This window comes from Garra rufa, chromosome 10 (assembly GCF_049309525.1).
Source record: "Garra rufa chromosome 10, GarRuf1.0, whole genome shotgun sequence".
Classification (NCBI taxonomy): Eukaryota; Metazoa; Chordata; class Actinopteri; order Cypriniformes; family Cyprinidae; genus Garra; species Garra rufa.
In genome coordinates, this window is record NC_133370.1 from 11557942 (window position 1) to 11567610 (window position 9669).

Below are 9669 nucleotides of genomic sequence, written 5' to 3' on the forward strand. Positions count from 1 at the left end.
ATATATATTATATATATATATATATATAATATATATATATATATATATATATATATATATATATATATATATATATATATATATATATATATATATATATATATATATATATAGGGCTCGCAAAATCGCTAGCTCGACGTCCCGGGGTTATTGTGTTTTCCAGTCGGGCTACCAAAATGTTTGACCGGCCTGCCAGACGGGCTATTTTAAAGTACAGGGCTCCTGAGGTTCTTAAAAACTCCTCAATTTAGTTGTATCAAATTTTAAATATGCTAAATAGTATAAGAAAAATCTTCATTATAATATTAAGGGGTCTTACAGTTGAGGACGGAAAGACGAGAATCGCTATAGGGCTGGATAAACTTTCAAAAGGCAATGATGTCATTAAATAAATAAGCCTACTGCAGGTTTCAAAGTCAAAAGCTGCACGGATGTCTTTATATGAATGAATCTGAAGGGAACCGACTGTCCTCAGAAACGTTTGTCGGCATTTTCATTTCAAGCCTGATAAAACAGTGTTGATGCTACTTTGTGTACAGACGTTACTAGGGAAAACGTAATATTTCAGCGGTCCTAAAGCGCCACCTCGTGGCAGAGAATGAATTTATTTCCAATAAATTTTTTCAGCTGTTTATGGTCAAATTATTGCAATTATCGGCCCATGTTTTTATGCAGCTAACACATTGAGTTGTAAATGTGAAAGAAGTTAATGTGCCTTCTAACAATTAAGACAGTAATATTTATGTTTTGAATAAATATAATAAAAATATACTTAATTTATCCCTTTTAATGTAACTGAAATGCCATTGTATAAGATATTTTGTTTTTGTGTGAACCTGTATCTGAATTATAAATCATGCCATTTTATGGCTTAATATGCTACTGTACATTGTCCAACCCCACTCATACTGTTCATTTTACTTGTGCAGCTCTTCAAAATAAAGAAATTGCTTTAAATTGATATTTAAAAATTCAGCAGATAACTAAATAGTGAAATAAAATACCTTCCTTGATATTTGTTTATATTTGTGTATTGAAAACATTTTTGATTGACATTTAGGCTCCTATCTGATTTTCTATATTTAAAAAGAAAATTTTCTTTTTTTTTTTTTTTTATTTGGGCTAGTTAAATTAATTTTTGGGCTACCAAAGTCTGAAGAGTACCTGCCTGAAGGGCTACCAGAGATTTTGAAATTTTGCAAGCCCTGATATATTCAAAAATCTCTGGTAGCCCTAGTAACGTCTGTATGTATACATATAATACAGACGTTATATATAACAGGTGCTACTAATTTAGAATCATGAGCAGAGTGTAGCTGGACTATTTAAAAGCAAATTAACAGGTCTTTGAGGGTCAGAAATCTTGCTGATAAGCAAGTGATCAAATACTTATTTGACACAGTAATCACAGGGTGATCAAAAACTTATTGACCTCACTGTATATGGGCTCACAAAATTTCAAAATCTCTGGTAGCCCTTCAGACAGGTACTCTTCAGATTTTGATAGCCCGAAAATTAATTTAACTAGCCCTAATAAAAAAAGACACACACATACATATATATATAGCTGAATTTGAGGGGGTGGGTGGAATTTGAATTTGGAAAAAAAAATTAATAAATGCAGCTTTAGTGAGCAAAAAAATAATAATGTGACCCTGGACAAAAAAAAAACAGTCATAAGGGTCAATTTAAGGGTGAATAAATAAGCTTTCCATTGACGTATGGTTTGTTAAGACAGGACTATTTGGCGGGCGAGATACAACTACTTTAAAAACTGAGGGTGCCAAAAAATCTAAATATTGAGAAAATCGCCTTTAAAGTTGTCCAAATGATGTTCTTAACAATGCATAATGAAAAATTAATTTGTATGTGTTTTTTTTTAGATACCTGTACTCAGCAAAACAGGTTGACTCTGTGCAGTGTTGCAGGTCCCATCAGTGGCGCTGACAGCTAGACTATAGTTCATCCCACAGAGCAGATCTGAGAAGACGCACACTGTTCCAGTGCTGTTACACACTGACACATAGCCTCCACTAGTCTGAGCGACCGCAGCATAGGAAATGGCCCCCACACTTGGGTCCCAGGATACAGATACATGTCCAGTCGTACAGTTTGCACTGCCCTGCACATGACTAGGCACACACGGCACTGCAAAGAAAGGTTGGAGAAAGACTAAATTAAATTGCTTAACCTTTAACAGTAGGTATTAAACAAGATCCACACTGCAGTGGAGCAGAGGTAAAAATTATATAAAAATATAAATACTGTTCAGTTTCTTGCACAGAACAATTGTTTTGTGTGTAAAGACCTCAATGTATTGTAACAAGCCGCAGGGTTTAATTTGGTTTTGTCTGTGTATGTTTGACTTTTAAAGCTTTGGGTCCCATTGATTGCCATTATATGGCTGACAGACTGCAACGGTTTGAGTTAAAAATCTTTCTTTGTGTTCTACTGAAGAAACAAAGTCACCTACATCTTGGATGCCCTGGGGGTAAGCAAATAAACATCAAATTTTCATTTTTGGGTGAACTATCCGTAACCAATGTCCTTACTACATTTCTGTGCATTGACTGTGGTAAGACCTTTCCTGTCTATGAGGTCTCAGATTTAATTAAAAATATCTTAATTTGTGTTCTGAAAAGGACAGAACGTCTTATGGGTTTGGAACGACATGAGGGTGAGTAATTAATGACAGATTTTTATTTTTGGGTGAACTATCCTTTTAAAGTTTGAAAATCCCCAATTTAAAAATGTAACAATCAGTGATGATCAGTTTTGTTTTGTTTTTCAAACAAAGATAAAGGCAGAGAGCTGAGGATATGAAATTTGAGACTATACCGGTGTTTATTCGTAAGATGGAACTTCCTGATGTGTTGCATTGCTGGTTTACTGCAATGACGCTGACATTGTACGAGGAGCTGCAATGCAGTGTTTGCAGTCTGCACTCCTGTGCAGTTGTGTTACAGGCAGTCACTGGACCCTCAGGTCCCTTGGAGACCACCAGGTAAGACACCGCCCCACGGCTGGTGTTCCACCTTATAGTTAAAAAGTTTAACAAACAGTCCAGCTCAGACACCACGTTCTGAGGAACACATGGAGCTAGAGAAGAACAAAACAGAGAAAGCATTTAAAATCTGCAAGATCGGTCATTCTCAGCTAACTATCTGGACCACAAAACCAGTCATAATGGTAATTTTTTGAAATTGAGATTTATACATCATAAGAAAGCTAAATAAATAAGATTTCCATTTACAAATATACCTGTGCTACTGAATATTTTATGGTGCAGGGTCACATATAAAGAGTCAAGCCATCAGTGTTTCTATATTACCTGATGACAGGTAAGCAGACGAACTCAATGCACTGCTGCATTGACTGTTGATTGCTCTGACTGTGATCTGGTACTGTTGACCACAGAGCAGCTCTGATAGGAAGCCAGTGGTAATGTTGGTACTGAATCTAGTCATGTTCCCATCTCCACTCACTGCTACCACCTCATATGTCACAGCTCCAGCACTGGAAGCCCAGCTCAGATGGCCCACCCCCGTGCCACAATCCAGGACAGGTGTTAAAGCTTGAGGAACACATGGAGCTAAAGAGACAGAAAACATAGCACAGCATTAAAAACTCCCAAGAGGTTTGCGTTTACATGCATAAACAGACCTATTATTCCCCTTTTTACAAGATGTGATATAAGTCTTAGCTGTCCCCAGAATGTGTCTGAAGTTTCGGCTCAAAATACCCCACAGATAGTTTATCATTTCATTTTTAAAATGCCTGTTTTGAGTGGAAGCAGAAATATGCTGTTTCTGTGCATGTCTCTTTAAATGCAAATAAGCTACTGCTCCCAGCCCACTTTTCCATAATAGGGCTGTGCCTTTACAGATACCTCAGATTCTCTGCCAAAAGGAATCAGTTTGATTTTGATTATCATATATCACACTGAAATCTTGCATTTTTAATCATATTAGTTTAAACTTCTAATCTAGGGTTTTCGGAGTGCACACATCCAAAGTATGCGCACAGACAGTAGCTGTCATACCACATATGTGACCCTGGACCACAAAACCAGTCATAAGGTTAAATTTTACAAAACTGAGATGTATACATCATATGAATATACTCAATAAATAAGCTTCCTATTGATGTATGGTTTGTTAGGATAGGACAATATTTGGTCGAGATACAACTGTTTGAAAATCTGGAATCTGAGGGTGCAAAAAAATCTAAATACTGAGAAAATCACCTTTAAAGTTGTCCAAATTAAGTTCCTAACAATGCATATTACTAATCAAAATTTACATTTTGATATGTTTACAGTAGGAATTTTACAAAAAATCTTCATGGAACATGATCTTAATTTCCTAATGATTTTTGGCATAAAAGAAAAATCAATAATTTTGACCCATACAATGTATTTTTGGCTATTGCTACAAATATACCCCAGCGACTTAAGACTGGTTTTGTGGTCCAGGGTCACATATGAGTACTAAACTAAGTTCTCTTTCATGTCTTATTGAGCAGTTTATTGCGCTTAAACTGTCAAGTTTTCAAAAAGTGCATTGAAAAACAAACTTTTTTTTAGTTTCAAAGTTGTTGATCAGTTCCATATAATACTATAGAAGAACAATGGTGCATTTAATAAGAGTAGAATATATACATTTTCTATATAAAAATATGCATTTTGCATGTTACCATTGATAATATATTTAAATTTTGTATGCTTAGTGTAACTCAAGCTTAGTGCTTTACGGTCAAATTTGTATAAACATAATAAACAAGAAATGAACGTAATGTTATTAGTAACTGAACTTATTAATGCAAAACAATAGTAGTTTTATGATTAAATTATTATTATTAGAGCATCTTGTCTTACCCATGTGAATGATGGTGCTGTTGCTGCTTGCACTCATGCAGCGGCTGTCATTGGCAGTGACCGTAACGTTATAAATTTCACCACAGTGTAGGTCCTCCCAGGTGCAGCTGGTCCCGTTAGTAACACACAGGTGTGTGTGTCCATCTGCACCCACTGCTGTGGCAGTGTACATGTTCGCCCCATCGCTTGGGCCCCAACTGACAGAACCCAACTGGTTGTCACACTCGAAATATGTCACGAGATGAAGGGGCGTGCAGGGTGCTGAATCACAAAACACGTCACAAAGGTAAGTCAACTTATTTCCTACCAAACTTTCTTAAATAACATAATTATTTTGTTTGGTGCACAGCAAGTTCATGTATAATTCAGGGACATACCGAGTCTGAAAACTGCAGGGGTGCTCGGTGGGCTCTCGCAGTATTCGTTTTGCGCTTGAACAGACACATTGTAGCTTTGTCCACAGAGCAGTGGCACAGAGAGGTTAGTAAAAGTAGTGTTGAAGTCGACAATATATCCCAGACTCCCTGTTGCCATCACAACGTAGAATGACGCCCCTTTGGCTTTTGACCAGTCGAGAGCCACCGTCTCGCTGTCACATGACACATGAGCAGTCACGTTCTCTGCTTTGCAAGGATCTGGAGAAGTGCAGGGGGATTATTATATTGTAGCATTGTATAAAGTTATTTGTGATCATTTAAATAAAAATACAATTTATTAACAATAAAAATTATTATACAAATGTATTATTTATGATAATAATACAAATAGTAGGTAATAATTATTATTGGTATTATTATTATTATTATTATATCTGTAATAATATTAATGTCTGTAATACTCTGTACTATTATTATTAATACGATAATAAAATAAATATTATTTATAAAAACATTTAACAGTACAAATAAATATACAAACATATTGTTATTATTAATATAATTATATATTTAGTAATAACATAAAATTAAAATAATGTTAAAACTATTTATTATTAAACAATTAAAACTAGATATACATATATGTATGTATAAATAACAATATGAATATTATTAATATATAATAACATATATAATATATGTTATTATATATCTAATAATATTCATACCTGTAATGCTCTATACTATTATTATTAATAATACTATATATATATATATATATATATATATATATATATACATACATACATACAAATATACATTATTAATAATAATTTAATTATATGTTTAATAATAGCAATATTTAATAAAATATTAGTTATAAAAATATTCACAATCATAAATAAATGTACAAATGTATTATTAGTTATAATAATAAAAATACTGGGTAATAACACACAGAGAGTGATGAGGGGTCTAAAAATATTAACAAACTATAAAAAATAACAATACAAATGAATATATAATTATTATCTGAAATAATATTAATATCTGTAATACTCTATACTATTAGTATTAATAACAATAATTAAACATAAATAGTAATTAAATTAACAAATAGCAATTTTAACAATAAAAATAAATATACAAACATTGTTATTAATCTCATATGTTTAATAATAACAATAAAAAATATGATTTACAAAAATAAAAAATACTGGGTAATAAGGCACAAAGGGTGAAAAGGGGTGTGTCTAACAATATAAACAATAAATACAAAAAAATAACAATACAAATAAATATTTACTTTATTATTATATATGTAATCATATTAATATCTGTAAAACTCTACTATTATTATTAGTAAAAATAATTAAATTCATAAAATATTAATTATAAACATTTTAAATAATATATACAACTGTTATTATAATATTTTAATATCTGTAATTAAAAATGGTAGTTAATTGGTAATTAAATATACAAATGTATTAATTATTATTATTGAAAGTCATTTTTATTATTATTGTTGTTGTTAATTTGTATTATTATTAGTGGTGGCAATAATAATAATAATAATAATAGTACTAATTTTCTCATAAAGACCCAAGATGAGATATCTGAGGATTTTTTACAATGCATAATGCCGTACCTGTAGTGAGGTATACAGGTGCGCTGATATCGCTTTTGCAGTGGCCTCTGTGAGCAGTGACAGTAAAAGTGTAGGTCTCTCCACAGCCCAAAGTAGAGAAGGAACAAACAGAGTTGGTGGAGTTACAGAGCTGGTATCCTCCTGCTGGACTGATGGCTTGGGCGACGTAGTAATCGACTCCTTCACTCACATCCCAAGACATCACAGACAATTTGTTACCGCACAGTTTATCGACTACTGGATTCAGTGGTACACAGGGTCCTGTGGGGCAGTAACGGAAAAGTTGTACCCTAATTAGTGCATGTCATCTTTTAATATTTTTTACACATAATGTTTTGCAAACTCACTAGATTGGAACGTGACATTGCTGATGGTGCTCATTTGGCACTGGTGGTTTGTAGAGGTGAAGCTGACATTAAATATCTGTCCACACTGCAGGGAGGAGATGTTACACTGGTTCTGACTGGTTGAGCAGGAGACTGTTTGACCTCCTGAGCCCAAAGCGGTAACAGAGTAATTCTCTGCCCCAGCAATGGAACTCCAGGACACTAGAACTGAATCTGTAGGGCAGTCCACTATGGCAGACACACTGGTGGACAGACATGGTGCTGAAAAATATATAGGAAGCATATTTAAAAAGTCTTAAGTAGCACGGGTATATTTGTAGCAATAGCCAAAAATACATTGTATGGGTCAAAATTGCCAAACATCATTAGGATATTAAGTAAAGACCATGTTCCTTAAAAATATTTTGTACATTTCCTACCGTAAATATATCAAATGAAATTTTATTACTAATATGCATTGCTAAGAACAACTTTAAAGGCAATTTTGTCAATATTTCGATTTTTTGGCACCTTCAGGTTCCAGATATTCAAATAGTTTTATTTTGGATAAATATTGTCTTATCCTAACAAACCATACATCAATTGAAAGCTTATTTATTCAGATTTTTAGATGGTTTATAAATCTCCATTTCCAAAAAAATTACCCTTATGACTGTTTTTTGTCGTCTAGGATATAAACTGGTCAAAAGTTTGGAGTAATTATGATTTTATATTCTGGTAATGGCAAAGATTTTCAGCTTTAGAATCCTTTACAAATCATTTAAATATGCTGATTTGGTGATAAATTATTAATAATGGTTCTTATTAACCATACTCTACCAGTACTTTGAAATAGGATTGAAATAATAATGATAATAATTTTCAGCAAGGCTGCATTAAATTGATCAAAGGTGACAAAAGGTGAAACAATTATAATATCAAAAGATACCTATTTCACATAAATGATTTTCATAGAACTTTCATTGAATCTTTATAGAACCACAAAAATATTAAGCAGCAAAAATTGTTTGAAAAATGATAATAAGAAACACCAATTCAGCAGATTAGGATAATTTCTGAAAAATCATGTGACAGGAGTAATGATGCTAAAAATTCAGCTTTGCATGACAGGAATAAATTACATTTAAAAATATATTCAAATAGAAAACAGTTATTTTAAATTGTAACATATCTCACTATTTTCTTAACCTTAATGTGAATTAATTATCAAATATAATGTGGTTCTAAATTAAACATAGTTTCATAGCCGGAGTTTAGCCTAAACCAGGATTAGGCCATAGTGCAATTAATTTTTATTAATGTGCCTTAGGAAAAACATTATCAGTGTGCATCTTGAGACAAAACAAAGAAAGTTATATATTTTAAGATTCAGTTTCAGTTAAAACAGCTTAGACCTACATTTTAGTCTAGGACTAGCGTTAAGCCCTGTCTGTGAGTCCAGGGGTATATGTACATGTGCAATAAATTATGCAAAATAAGACCAGAAACATGGCCAGTTCTGGTTTAATTTGGCCTTTGGTAATACAGAAATTTGCTGAGATGTGAAAAATATTTTTGAGCAGTTACAATAGTGTTTTTTAATATTTAATATTTGTTTTTTTTTTTACAGACCTGATGTCATGTTGACCCCTATGCTATCCGAGCTGTTGAAAACTTCACCAATGGCACGGACTCTGACAGTGTACACCGTTCCACAGGTGAGAGCAGGTAAACTGCAGTATGTTTGATTTGTCTGACAGGAAGTAGAATGACCATTTCTGCCTTCCAGGAATGCAACGTATCCTACTGCCAACTGGCTAGGCTCCCAGGAGACAGTTGCACTAAGCGTGCCACAGTTTAGGCTAGCTTGGACATTCTGAGGAGGACAGGGCTCTGCAATGACATTAAGTATCAAGATACACATCATGCAGGTTTGGAATGGCATAATAATGATTTTTCATTTTGTTGTGAATATTCCTATAAATTTAGCAGTCACAAGACTGACCTGTCTTGATAGGATCAGAGGTCACAGTGTCACTGCAGAGACTATTGTGAGCCGTCACGCTGATGTTGTAGATTTGGCCACAACCCAGGTTTGGGAAGGTGCAGCTTGAGTTAGAGGTCTCGCAGGTCACTGTCAGGCCCTCGGGGGTCACAGCCACTGCTGTGAAGTTCGTGGCACCTTTAGTGACATTCCAGGAGAGTAGAGCGGTGGAAGGACTGTACTGCACTGTCAGATGCTGAGGAACACATGGACCTAAAATGGTATGGTAAAAGTTTAGTTTTATATGTACATATGTATCCAAAAGAGTGTAAAATAATGTATCTTGTTTCACATTTCTACATAAAATCATATATTTAAAATTTTTTTTTTTTTCCTAAATTCCTAAATATCAATGATTTCTTAATATATACACTGCTGTTCAAAAGATTATTAAT